This window comes from Pelodiscus sinensis, chromosome 1 (genome assembly GCF_049634645.1).
Source record: "Pelodiscus sinensis isolate JC-2024 chromosome 1, ASM4963464v1, whole genome shotgun sequence".
NCBI classification, from domain to species: Eukaryota; Metazoa; Chordata; order Testudines; family Trionychidae; genus Pelodiscus; species Pelodiscus sinensis.
In genome coordinates, this window is record NC_134711.1 from 306,273,979 (window position 1) to 306,286,157 (window position 12,179).

A 12,179-nucleotide genomic window follows, 5' to 3' on the forward strand; every position below is an offset into this window, starting at 1 on the left:
ACATAGGTGCCTAACCAGCTCCGCTATAAGGTCATTGACAGCACCCCGGAACACAGCCCCAAACAGGACCAAAACCTGTTACTAATAAATATGTCTTACTCTGTATAAAAAATTACACACAGAAAGCTTGTAAGTTCACCCTCTTTATCAATGAAAGAGAAACATGCACAGGTAACAGTTATTTACAGTGGGCTTGATAATAAACGTAAGTGTTTTTATTAAGTATAAAAAGTAGGATTTGAGTGATTTCAACTGAAAACAGACAGGTCAAAGTAAGTTACTAAGTCAAAATAAACAAAATATGCTTAGCTACCTTAATAAACTAAGAGAAATTGTTCCAAGGTTTGTGCCTCACTCTTGTCCTTGTTTAAGTAAAATCGATCAAGAGAAAGTTTTTCTTTCTCTCTGGCCTGGGTCTACAGCTATTTAGAATTCTTTTGATTTCTCTGTTCTCAGGTTTCTTCATGTGTATCCTCAGACTAGAGAGACTATTTCAAAAGCCAGCTAAAGACAAAAGCCTGATAGCTTCCCATTCCTTAGACTTCCCCCAGGGCAGGAACCCCTTGTTTAGTCTTCCCATCCCCTCGGAAAAATACCAGATTCAAAATGGATTCTAGTACTAGGTGGCATGGTTGCATGTCTTTCTAGGACTAACAACAGTTTGGGCTCACAGGAAGAACAAAACCATTCATACATCGTTACCTTGAGCACTAGGCCATTAACTTTCCAGAATATCAGTAATAGCCCTCACTAGCACATTTAGAATTATAAACAGATCTACACTTCATATTTCTAACTCACATAGAAGGATGATACATGCGCAAAAATAGAATATATACATTCAGCAGATTGTAACTTTAAAGTATGTTACATCATGCATTCTGCTAAAGTCTCGGTATGCATATTCATACTCAGAGACCGATTTTCATAAAACACGAGGGAGCGTGACAATAATATCATGCTGAACTGAGTCATAAAGCCTTCCTAAAATCAAGATATGGCCACATCTATTACATTGGGTGCTACTAAGTACCATTAAACTCCTTAGTGAAAACTAAAGCAAAAGAGAACATCTCAGTCTTCTTGAGGTCATCAGGTATTAGCTCCCCTTCCCTGCTAATTAGAGAACAATGCTTCCTTCATCTTTCTCTTGCTCCTAATATATTTGAAGGATCTCTTTTTTCTTTTTATGTATCTTGCTTGGTGTAATTCAGTTTGGGCCTTAACCTTTCTGATTTTTTTCCCGTACTTGCACTATTCTTTTAAACACTGTCATGTGATAATAACATATATACAGAATCTTGCATTATTTATTCCAGTGCACTTCTGGAGTAATTTCGTTGAAACATATTTATGTTTCCTCTTATGGACCCTGTTAAGTGACAGATGCCTATAGGCACATGTGACAGGGAGTCTCAGCCCCATACTGGAGAACAGACTGTGGGTGGGGCACAGCTGGCTGAGAGAGCCCCTCCCCCACAGCTCTGCTGGGCATGCTTACAGACAGGCCTGAATATAAAATGCCCTGAGGCAACTCACATGGGGAAGACTGCAGAAGGGGAAGGACCTGCAGAGAGAGCTCAAGAGCCAGAGGAGCAGGCGCAGCCTGACCCACCACAGCCGCCACTACAGCCCTAGCAGCAACCGCAGCCACAGTGACAGCCATGGCCCTGGAGGCAATCTGGAGGTACAGCGACAGGGGCACATGCGGGGTGGTAGGAAGAAGCCCAGGGCGGGGAATTGACCCCCGAGTTCTCAGCGTGTTGCAGTGGAAATCTTTGCTGAGCAAGCAGTGGACTGAGCCACTACCAACAGGGCCCTGGGCTGGGACCCGGTGAAATGGGAGGGCTTGGGTCACCCTACCCGCCCTCTACAGTGCTCCTAGGCAGAGCTAGTTTCCTGTAGGCTGGGGGACTAGGCCTCAGGGCTGTATTTACCCCTGCAGAGGGGAGTGCTACAAGGACTAGGCCTTAGGGCTATATTTACCCCATAGAGGGAACTGGTATTTGGGACAGTTGCGCTGTATACATCCTGATAAAGGAGAACTGAGACTTGGACGCTGGCCACTGGGCCACGTGGATGCTGATAAATAGGCCCATGGGGGAGGGTTTGACCACAGGATCCTGCTCGAGTGGAGCACATCCCTCGACAGCTCACCTAACTAATAAGACCAGCACACCCCATATCATAAACAATAGGCTACCACAAGGCTCTGTACTTGTGCTACCCTTTTTAATATTTACATAAGTGACATACCTCCAAGAAAGTAATGAAAATTTGGATATGCAGATAATTTTGCCATGACAAGCCAAGTAACAAACTTCCATGACATTGAGAACGCATTAACTCAGTACCTCCAAACCATATTATAGAAAATACTTCTAGAAATGGAAGCTCAAACCAAACCCTAGGGGGAAAAAACCCAGTAAACATATCTTATATTGACAACGAGCATGCCAAAACACACTAAAAATAGCTTTCTGTGGAAACAATGTGCAAATCTCAGAATGAAACTTGACTGCACCCTCACCTTCCATGATCATCTTGATGATCTGCAAAGATAAAAACGAGATCCAACATAATCCAGAAATTAGATACAAACTTGGATACATCAGCATGAGGGTTGCAAATATCTGCAATAGCATTTGTATATTCAGTACCTGAATACTGTGCACCAATATGAAGCAGATGAAGCCACATGCGACTTTTGTAGATACTCAGCTGAATGCAGTGATGCGGTGCATCACAGCAACCCTGAGGTCAAATCCAATGTCATGGCTACTTGTTCTAACATCACTCTCCCCACTGATATATTGAACTGCTGAGACATTCTGCAAAGCTCAGCAAATCCAGGAAAAAAGATGTCTTCCTATTCACCTTCACCTCCAGCTGCAATGTGTTAAGTCCAGCAAGTCTTTTTGGGAGCATTTATTTAGGTTCATGCTATCACGTTTACAATCAAAAGAAGAATGGCCTAAACAGGACTGTAAAAATATGCACCTTATGTTAGATCCCACACATAGTCTACGTCTACATTGTGCTTTCTTATGCAAGAACATATGCAAATGAGGCACTCCTCATTTGCATACTTAATGAGCTGTCATTTTGCACAGGGGGCTTTTGCACAAGAAGAAGCAGACATATAATGCACAAATCGAAAATCAAGGACTCTTTACTGTGCAAATGTGGTTCCCCAAAGCAGACCATCAAACATATCACTACCTACTGCCCAATTAGTATGAACGAGGAATTATTGCAATGACTTGTGCTACTCCTGATGTAGCCATTTGACTTGATTAGCTTCCATTGCAATTGTAGTTGCTTGCTGCTGTACACCAGCCTCACCAATGAAGATTTAACTGAGATAAGAATTTCATCCAGAAACTTCAGCCACATTTTAAGAAAATGGTCACCTAACATGGAGCACCTAATCTTTAGACACCTAAGTAAGAGTGGCTGTTTTTCAAAACTCCTGAAAACCAACATCTTCAATTGACCCTAACTGGAGCTGCTGAATGCTGACCACTTTTGAGAATTGGGCAATAGTCCAAGAGCTCATTTTTGAAAGTTGCATTGCTTGGAATCAGAGGGACTTTTCCCAGGAATACTTTCCCATGTTATATCTATGGATGCCCTCTCTAGGAAATGCTTCTTTTAGTTTTCTGAAAAAGATCACCTTTACCCTGCTTTTTATTCTTTTACTTAAAGCAAGATGTAGTACTTCATCAAGGGTGAATCTGGAGAACTGAACTGAGAATAGTTATGGGTAATTAAAAAGAATTTGTTCAACATAACTTCCACCGAGTCTATAAACAGATCAATGATTGTGGTTAAAAGTATTCCTACTGAGCTGTTATATAAAAATGCCTTAGTATTTTAAAGTAATAGTAAAATCTTTTATTTTCTTTTGAAAAATTCTATGCCCCTACCCCTCATTTTAAGTCTAAGGAAAATAATTTTATTCAGTGATGTAGGTCCAGGCAGATTTATTTTAAGCAGTCTAACACTCTGTGTGTCTGCTCATACAAAACTAAGGAATTACCTGTATGGGGCGTGATCAAATATTCCACACATCACTCTGCTGCCCAAGGCTGTTTTCTGTGGATTGTTCTTTTTTTCCTGAAAATGTGTGGCTGCTTCCTGAAGATACATTCATACTCCTGTTTCCTGTGTTTTGTTGTTGCTGTTTTTTAAAGGGACTTATCTTTAACCAGTTGTCAAAAGTGTACACTCTTCACGAACATAAATGTAATTACAGAAGACAGAAGTTGCTACTGCTGGCATTCCTTGAATTTTCAGTTTCCCAGTAGAAGAGAATAAAAGCTCACCTCTCAGCATATTCATTATGTTATCACATGTCTCTATAAGTTAAAAGTGCAATTTGAGTTAGAATGCACCATCTCTTTTAAAACACCTTCACACTTTCAGTAGTGTTAATTTCATGGTAATTTAAACTCTGCACATCCAGGTGGAAGCCAGACTCTGGGCTGCTCTCCTGCTTTCAATTTGATCCAGGTTTTTTTTTCCCTACAAACAGCTTTACTTATATTTGAGTCAGATCAAGCCCAAGTTGGGTAACTTCATGTAAGGCAACAGACTGTTGTATATTGATCACCTGACAGGGCAATGGACGTCATCAATCTGGAGTGTCCAGGAAAGGGTTGGACTGTGAAAAACACATCATTGGGGGGGGGGGGGGGGAGTCAGGACTGGGAGTGTGATGGGGTTATCCTGCAAGTAGTAACTCCTGGAAGCCAAAGTGTGGCTGGTGTTTGCTAGCAGGGTGCTGCAGTCAGAATTGTTGGACCAGGGCTGTGCTTATATGCAGACACTGCATGCTGGCAGGCTGACTATGAGGAGCCCATATTGGTAGCTACAGCAGGAAAGCACTGTGAGGCACCCCATGTTGCAGGGCACCTCACGGGTCTGGACTGCACCCCAAGATGTTATACTCTGGCAGGAGTAGAATGTGTTATTTTTGAGCTCTTAAAGGAGATAGGGCAAAAGGAGTGGGAGAGAATCAATAAAGCTACATTTCTGCCATCACCATCTCTGCCTCCCCCCTTAATATTCTGAGAAAATCAAGAGTGTTTTAGGCTGGGATTGTCAAAGAACCCTAAGGGAGTTAGGCTCCTAAATCCTAATAGGACAACTAACTGCCCTTAGTGCAGGGGTGAGCAAATACCAACCCACAGGGAGCATCTGGTTTGCCAGGATTATTCCCTGGGGCCCTGGTGGTCTCCACACTGCCATATTTACCGTGCTTCTGCAGGTATAGGGAGCACAAATCCCATTGGCTATGGATCAGCACTCCCAACCAATGGGAGCTGCGATCGCCCATACCTCCAGAGATACAGATAAATATAATGGCAGTGGTCCACCAGGGGCTAATCCTGGTGAACTGATGCTGTTTTATTGCCCACCCCAGACTTAGTGCCATGAACAAATCTTTTGTACTCCTAGTATATTGTGAAATGAATGCTCAAAAGGGAACTATCGGTGTCTTGAGCACAGTGTAGTGCCAGGTTCCATTCACATGTCTGCTGATGCACCCCGGTCCTAAACTTAGCCCCTCCATATTAGGTCACTCTTGAATGTCTGCTGCTGTTTTGTGTGGTGCTTTCATGGCATTTATAAATACAAGACCGGAATGAAATAAACTAACAATCAAAACTAGTATTTGAGCTTGCATTTCCACAGGTGAAAGGTGAATTCCATTACCCCACATCATCTCTTAACCAAAGGTGAAAGTAAGTGGGTGCTCCCAGGTGTGTAGCTCCAGCAAGAGCTGGCTGAGCTGTGACAAAAGCCAGCAAGAAGCTTTTGAAAGAGCTGACAGGGACCCAGGTTGCAATAGGACACTACCTGTAAGACATTTTAAGTTACTTTCACCGCTGCTCTTAACTAATTGCATTTAAAATGGAAATCAAAGTCACAGGGATCATATTGTTAGGCCGAGTGACCATAATACCCTGCTCATGTAGCATTCAGGAGCTGTTAACTCTGTGTGTCAGCTTGCATTACAAGCAGCGGATCATTTTATCATCGCTAGAAAGGCAGGATAGAGTGAGAGGAGTGATCACTGTGTGGTAAGGTAGTTGTCCCCACTGATTCATCGCATGGCCTTGGGTAAGTCACTTCATCTCTCTCAATTGCTCTGACCCTAAAATAGGAGTAAGCAAACTTGTCCATTTGCCTCATAGGTATGTAGTGAGGATTTGTTAATATGTTTAAAAAGCTAGAATTTAATTTTACCTATGCCACCAAGCTAAAGTTTAGGTTCAATGCCCACAAGACATACATGAATAGCTTAATGTCTATAAAACATTCTATAATCCTGTGCCAGAACCAGGTACTTTCACAGTCTCTCTGAAAAATTATCTGCATTGAGATCAATGGGATCAGTGTGTGTCGCTGAGAGCAGAACTGGGTCCACTATGTGGTACAGGACACAGATGTGCTAGCTAATGGTAAAAACAATCTTTGAAATAAGGAAGGGGCTTGAATTTTCTCCTTGATAACATACTGTCGCAGGCCATAGTGGTGCTCTGACAATCCAGAGAAAGCATAGTTTGTGGGGGGCTTGAGCCCTGTCATAGCGGAGTAGGATGGGATGTGCATGTACCAAGAGTGTGGTGTCTAACACTGGCCTCACTGGCTATGCCTGCCAGCTCATCTTGGGTTAACAGGGATCCTGCCTCCTCGTTTCATGCTGCTGAATACAGGACAGGTGGTTAACATTATAATTACCATACAAGATTTAAAATACAGATGGGGACCTTTGCTTTACATGTATAATTGAACCCTTGCTGGCTGATGCTGCATGCTCAAATGACCTGAAGGATTCAGTTCAATAAAAGCCGAGAGGTGGTGAGGCAGTGCTGTTTCCACCTGGCTCTGAATACAGCCATTTTTTTGCCCTTACACCAGATTTGAAGGTGTGACCACCTTTTCTGCAAGTCTGAAGAAGGTGATGCAGGGGAACTATGTGTCATGCTGATGTACAGTTTACTATCCCACAAAGTCCCTGTTTGGGTTGACAGCATTTCTTTCTGCAGAGCTGCTGTGATTGCCTGAATTAACTGTGTGACTTCAATTTCCACTCAGATGACAATCCCTGGAGGCCAACTTAAGCTCTCACAGTCAGCAAGACATTTCCTGGACTGTGCTATGTAGATTTTGGATTCATATAGTTAGAGATATTCTGGATCTCATTTTTGAAGTGGGATTGGTGACAAAAGGGGTGGTAAGTATGTCCTTCTCATGGGCTGACTGGTTCTCTTAGGGGTATGTCTACACTGCCACCCTAGTTCGAACTAGGATGGCTAATGTAGGCATTCGAATTTGCAAATGAAGGATATTTAAATATCCCGGGCTTCATTTGCATGTTCCTGGGCAGGCGCCATTTTTAAATGCCCCTAGTTCGAACTACCTGCCCGCGGCTACACGCAGCACGGACTAGGTAGTTCGAATTAAAGTTCTTAATTCAAACTTCCATTATTCCTCCTGCAAGGAATATTCCTCCGGGAAGTAGTTCGAACTACGGGCATTTAAAAATGGCACCCGCCGGGAACATGCAAATGAAGTGCGGGATATTTAAATCCCGGGCTTCATTTGCAAGTTCAAATGCCTACATTAGCCACCCTAATTCGAACTATATCGAATCATATTTCAATATAAGCTTGATCGTTCTGATTGTTTCTTTTACATAGTGTATATATATGAATCCATGAAAATTGAAATGATTGAAATCCTGCCTTTTCAACAGTGCCAATATTCCCCTCCTCCTCCCACCTCCATTAAGTACTGCAGTATTTCAAAAGGTGGTATACAATAGAACCTCAGAATTACGGCTATCTCAGCAACAGAGATAATTTGCAGCTCTGAAATTTAAAACTTTGAACAAAATGTTACAGTGGTTCTTTCAAAAGGTTTCAGGGGAACATTTAATTCATTCAGTTAAACTTTGCTATGCAGAAGAAAAATGCTGCCTTGAACCATCTTAATTTAAATGATACAAGCTCAGAAACAGTTTCCTTTCCTTGTCCAATCCTATTTTTAATTACCTTTTCCTTTTTAAAAAATAGTTTATGTTTAAGAGAGTACTGTAGTTTATTTGGGTTTGGTGAGGTTTGTTTGTTTGGTTCTACTTCTACCTGATTTCATCATTCTGGTTCCAAATGAGGCCAGTTGTCAGTTCATAACGCTGGTGTTCAGAACTCTGAGGTTTACTAAATTTGTATAGATTTATAATCCTTGATGAAAACAGCTAAAATGTATGCTAGACATCTTTATATAAATAAATAGTTTCAAAACCTTCTCTGATAAATTTAATACAAAAAATCATGGGGATGAAAAAATTTATCCAGAAGTAGAATTTTTTATAAGATTCTATCAATAACAGGAAACAATGTACCCAGCTTCTGTTCAATGCCCAGGATTTATCCTCAGGAATGTAGACAGAGCATTGACATTAAGGACTACATATTGATGTGAGCAATAATGATAGACGTGAAAGGCATTTCCTGAAGATTAAGGGTTGTGTGCGGATTGAGGACCAAAGGTGCACCAAGAGGCATTCACCCCAACTGGCAATTAATCCCCAGAAAATGCTCCGCACCTCAATCATTATTGCTTAAATTAACATGCAGCTGTGAAAGCTCCATCTACATCCTTAAGGATAAAAAGGAAAAAAAAAACATGTATGGCTTTTTTTTTTTAAATCGGTGATGCTGTTTCAGCTGGCACTGAGTGTACAGTGTGTTTCTCAAGAACTATTGGCCTGGAGTTTACCCAGTCAAATACCATAAATCATCTGTCAATATCATTACATGAAATTATACTGCAGAATGGAACATCATTAAAGAAATATAGAAAGAGAGAAGCTGAAGGCTCAGCATGATGAGTAGATATGCCTCATACTGCCCCTGGTGATTAAAGTGGAGTGAAACAGAAGTGGTAGGTTGCCTTGTATCAGCCAAGGAGGTGGCGAGAGTGGTGATTCCTAAAGAGAGTGGAAAGAGGGGGGAGTTCTCACTCTGTTTTTAAGTTCACTCCTTCCTGTTCCCCCTTAATATAACTGACCTCCCCTTTATTATAAACCTTGCCTCACTTAATCAGTCAATAAAAGTTATCAGGCTGTTTAAGAGGATTTTTTTTTAAATCTCATCACGCGAGGAGCTAACTACATACAACTAGGATGGCAAACTCATTAAAATGTTCTAACCAGTTTTGCAGACTTATGAAGCTACTGAATAATAAATTGTAGTTCATATACAGAATGGTAGGCCAGATTTTGTACTCACTTAAACTAATGAGAATCTTGCCACTGACTTCACTGGGAGGGGAAACAAGAAGATCAAGAGGTATGACCATGAGAAAAAAAAAGACTTCAGTGCTTAGAGTGCTTGAATCCAGTACCACTGATGGTGCTAGATCCTCTTGACCCGTGCATGCTAAGAGCATAGGAAGAGGGATTGAGCCTCGCTCCCATGCAAGGCACATAGTGGGGATATAGGATCTCTTGCACACAGACTGAGGCCTTGAGGTCTCTTAAATGAGCAAAGTCTGGAGGTTCATCAATGACTATGTGGTTCTGTTGACAAGCAACCCTACATTGATCAGATAATAGTTGTTGGTTGGGGTGGTTTTCTCACTGTTGCCATGTCATTCAGAGAGGAGATCTGGCATTGGTCAATGTGAAGGAAATTAAATGACTGCTAGCAAGAGTATGAGCTTCCCAGATTCTCAATGATTCGAATGGATCACATCTACCACAGATGAGATCCTGAGTAACAGGCTGCTTGGTGAGATGGAAGGAAAATAAAGAAAAAAAAAGTGAAGTGCAGTTATGTCTGCCAGGAAGGATGGTACAGCATTGGAAGGGTTTGAAATTCCTACATTCCATAAGCCCTAAAGTTTGAATCCCAGCAAGCTCAGCTAAATCTTTCTCCTTTCCAAGTCAGATGGACTGAATTATTTGTAGTAAGCCTTCATGTATGAAGTCCTATCTGCTCTATGTGAACATGTGAAAAGTAACAGAGTTTGTCCTGGATTTTTTTCCCGTGGCCAAAATACCACTTTATCCCTGTGATGGGTTTGGTTCCCTTGGGACTGTCACTTCATGCACTGAAAGACCTTTAAGCCCACCTTCCTGCCCTCCTGGGCATCCCTCAGCTCTGTCCTACTGAGCCAAGCCTTGAGGCCTCCTCCAGCAGTGACTCAGAGATAGGATCACAGCTCTTTATTGTATAATAGAGACACTGTGATCAACTCAACTCTAAGAAAGCTCAGCCAGAGGGACTTGCCTCACCACCCAAATGCACAGCCTAAATAATTTCCAAATACATGCTAAATAGATCCATCTTACTCTGTATAAAGTTATATACAAGGTAAGGTCAACATTCACCCTCATTCTCAGAATAAAGAGGGATGCACAGACTTTTTGCCCCTCCTCCCAGGTAACACCTACACTGGGTATATTAATAAATGATATTGATTTTTTAAGTATAAAAAGGAGGACTTATGTGGTCATAAGAGATAGCACACAGAACAAGATAAGTTACCACAAAAAAGAAACAACATGCAAGCTAAGTTGAATAGACTAAGAAACTGGCTATATGTAATATCTCACCCTCACAATCATTCTGACAAGCTTCTTTCATACACTAGAAAGCCTCCCAGTCTCTGTTCAGTCCTTCCCCCTGTTCAGTCTTACATGTTTCCAGCAGTCATCTTGGATGGGATAGCCAGAGAGAACTGATGACCTAGATTACCTCACTCCTTACTCTTAAATAGGTTTTGCATCAAGCTGGAATCCTTTGCGTTCAGTTTAAACTTTTTTCTCATGTTCAGTGGAAAAGTACAGCATCCAAGAGGGATCCCAGCATCAGGTGACATGGCCACATGTCTTGGTATGACCAACCATAGCGCTCCATTCAGGCTTACAGGAAAAACAAATCTATTTACAGATCATTGGCCTGGGTATTGGGCCATTAAATTCCTTGAATATTACTAAAAGCTCTCATTAAGCATGAATACATTAATAATACAGGTTTATACCTAATATTTCTAATTCCAAATACAGTCATGATTCATGCATACAAATAGGATATACACATTCAGCAGATCATAACCTTTCTAATGATATATCACATGAAGAATCTTCCATAAAGCATATTCCAATTTTGTCATATTCATAAGCATATTTTTGTAAAGCCTATAGAATGCTCCATGACTATCTCATCCTGACAATGGTGCATTATCTATAGTTGCTCTTCAGTGATATGTATGTAGAGTGAAAGGCTTCTCTGGGAAGAAGGCCAACACAAAACCTATGCACCACTTAATAATGATTAGAAGTAAGAATGAAGTGATGCAATGGTCTTGCACTGGTCCTTGGCCAGGGATGAATTTCATGCATAGTTTGTAAGCCTTTGAGATCAAAGTCTAAATGTGAAACAATGAAGTCTTTCTACTTAGTATGTGATATATTTTCAATAGGCATAAAAATGAAGCTTAAAGAAGGGTGAAAATATTTTTGCATCCAATACTCGTGTAATAGTTTTTGTGTACTCTAAAGCACTTTCCCATTGCATAAAGGATAAAATCATGTTAAAGAGCAAAGCTATATTTATGGTAGATATTAATTATTCAAACACTCACTAAACAAAGGAACTCATTAAACAAAGGAAAAGGCCTGCAGGTATGTTTATGAAGATAGTACAGAATTGCTTTTTGACTCAATATGAGCATTTAGACATAAGGAAAAGAACTCTGTCGGTCCTGTTATTAAGTAACACAGAGGATATAACTGAAAACAGAAAGGCAAAAGGAGAATATAGGAAGCAATTTGGTCAAAGTGCCATTAGGATTCATTTTTAAAAAGGGAGGGGAAAGTTGAAGTAATCAACTTTATAAAGACAAGCTTGGAAGGGACGGGGATGAATGGAATACAATTAAATGCTATGAGATGCCATAGTGAAGGTTAGAGAATGAAAGATGTGAAAAAACACTTTTTTTCTACCTTTTTCATTTCAAATGCTATATTACTAAAAAGCATATAATGGAAAAAATGAGTCATTTGAGTAAGTAAAAAGGGGGTATAGTATCCTTAGGAGGAGGAAAGAAATAATCAGAACTATTAGATGTGTAAGGTTTCAAGGAAAGAAGATAATGAA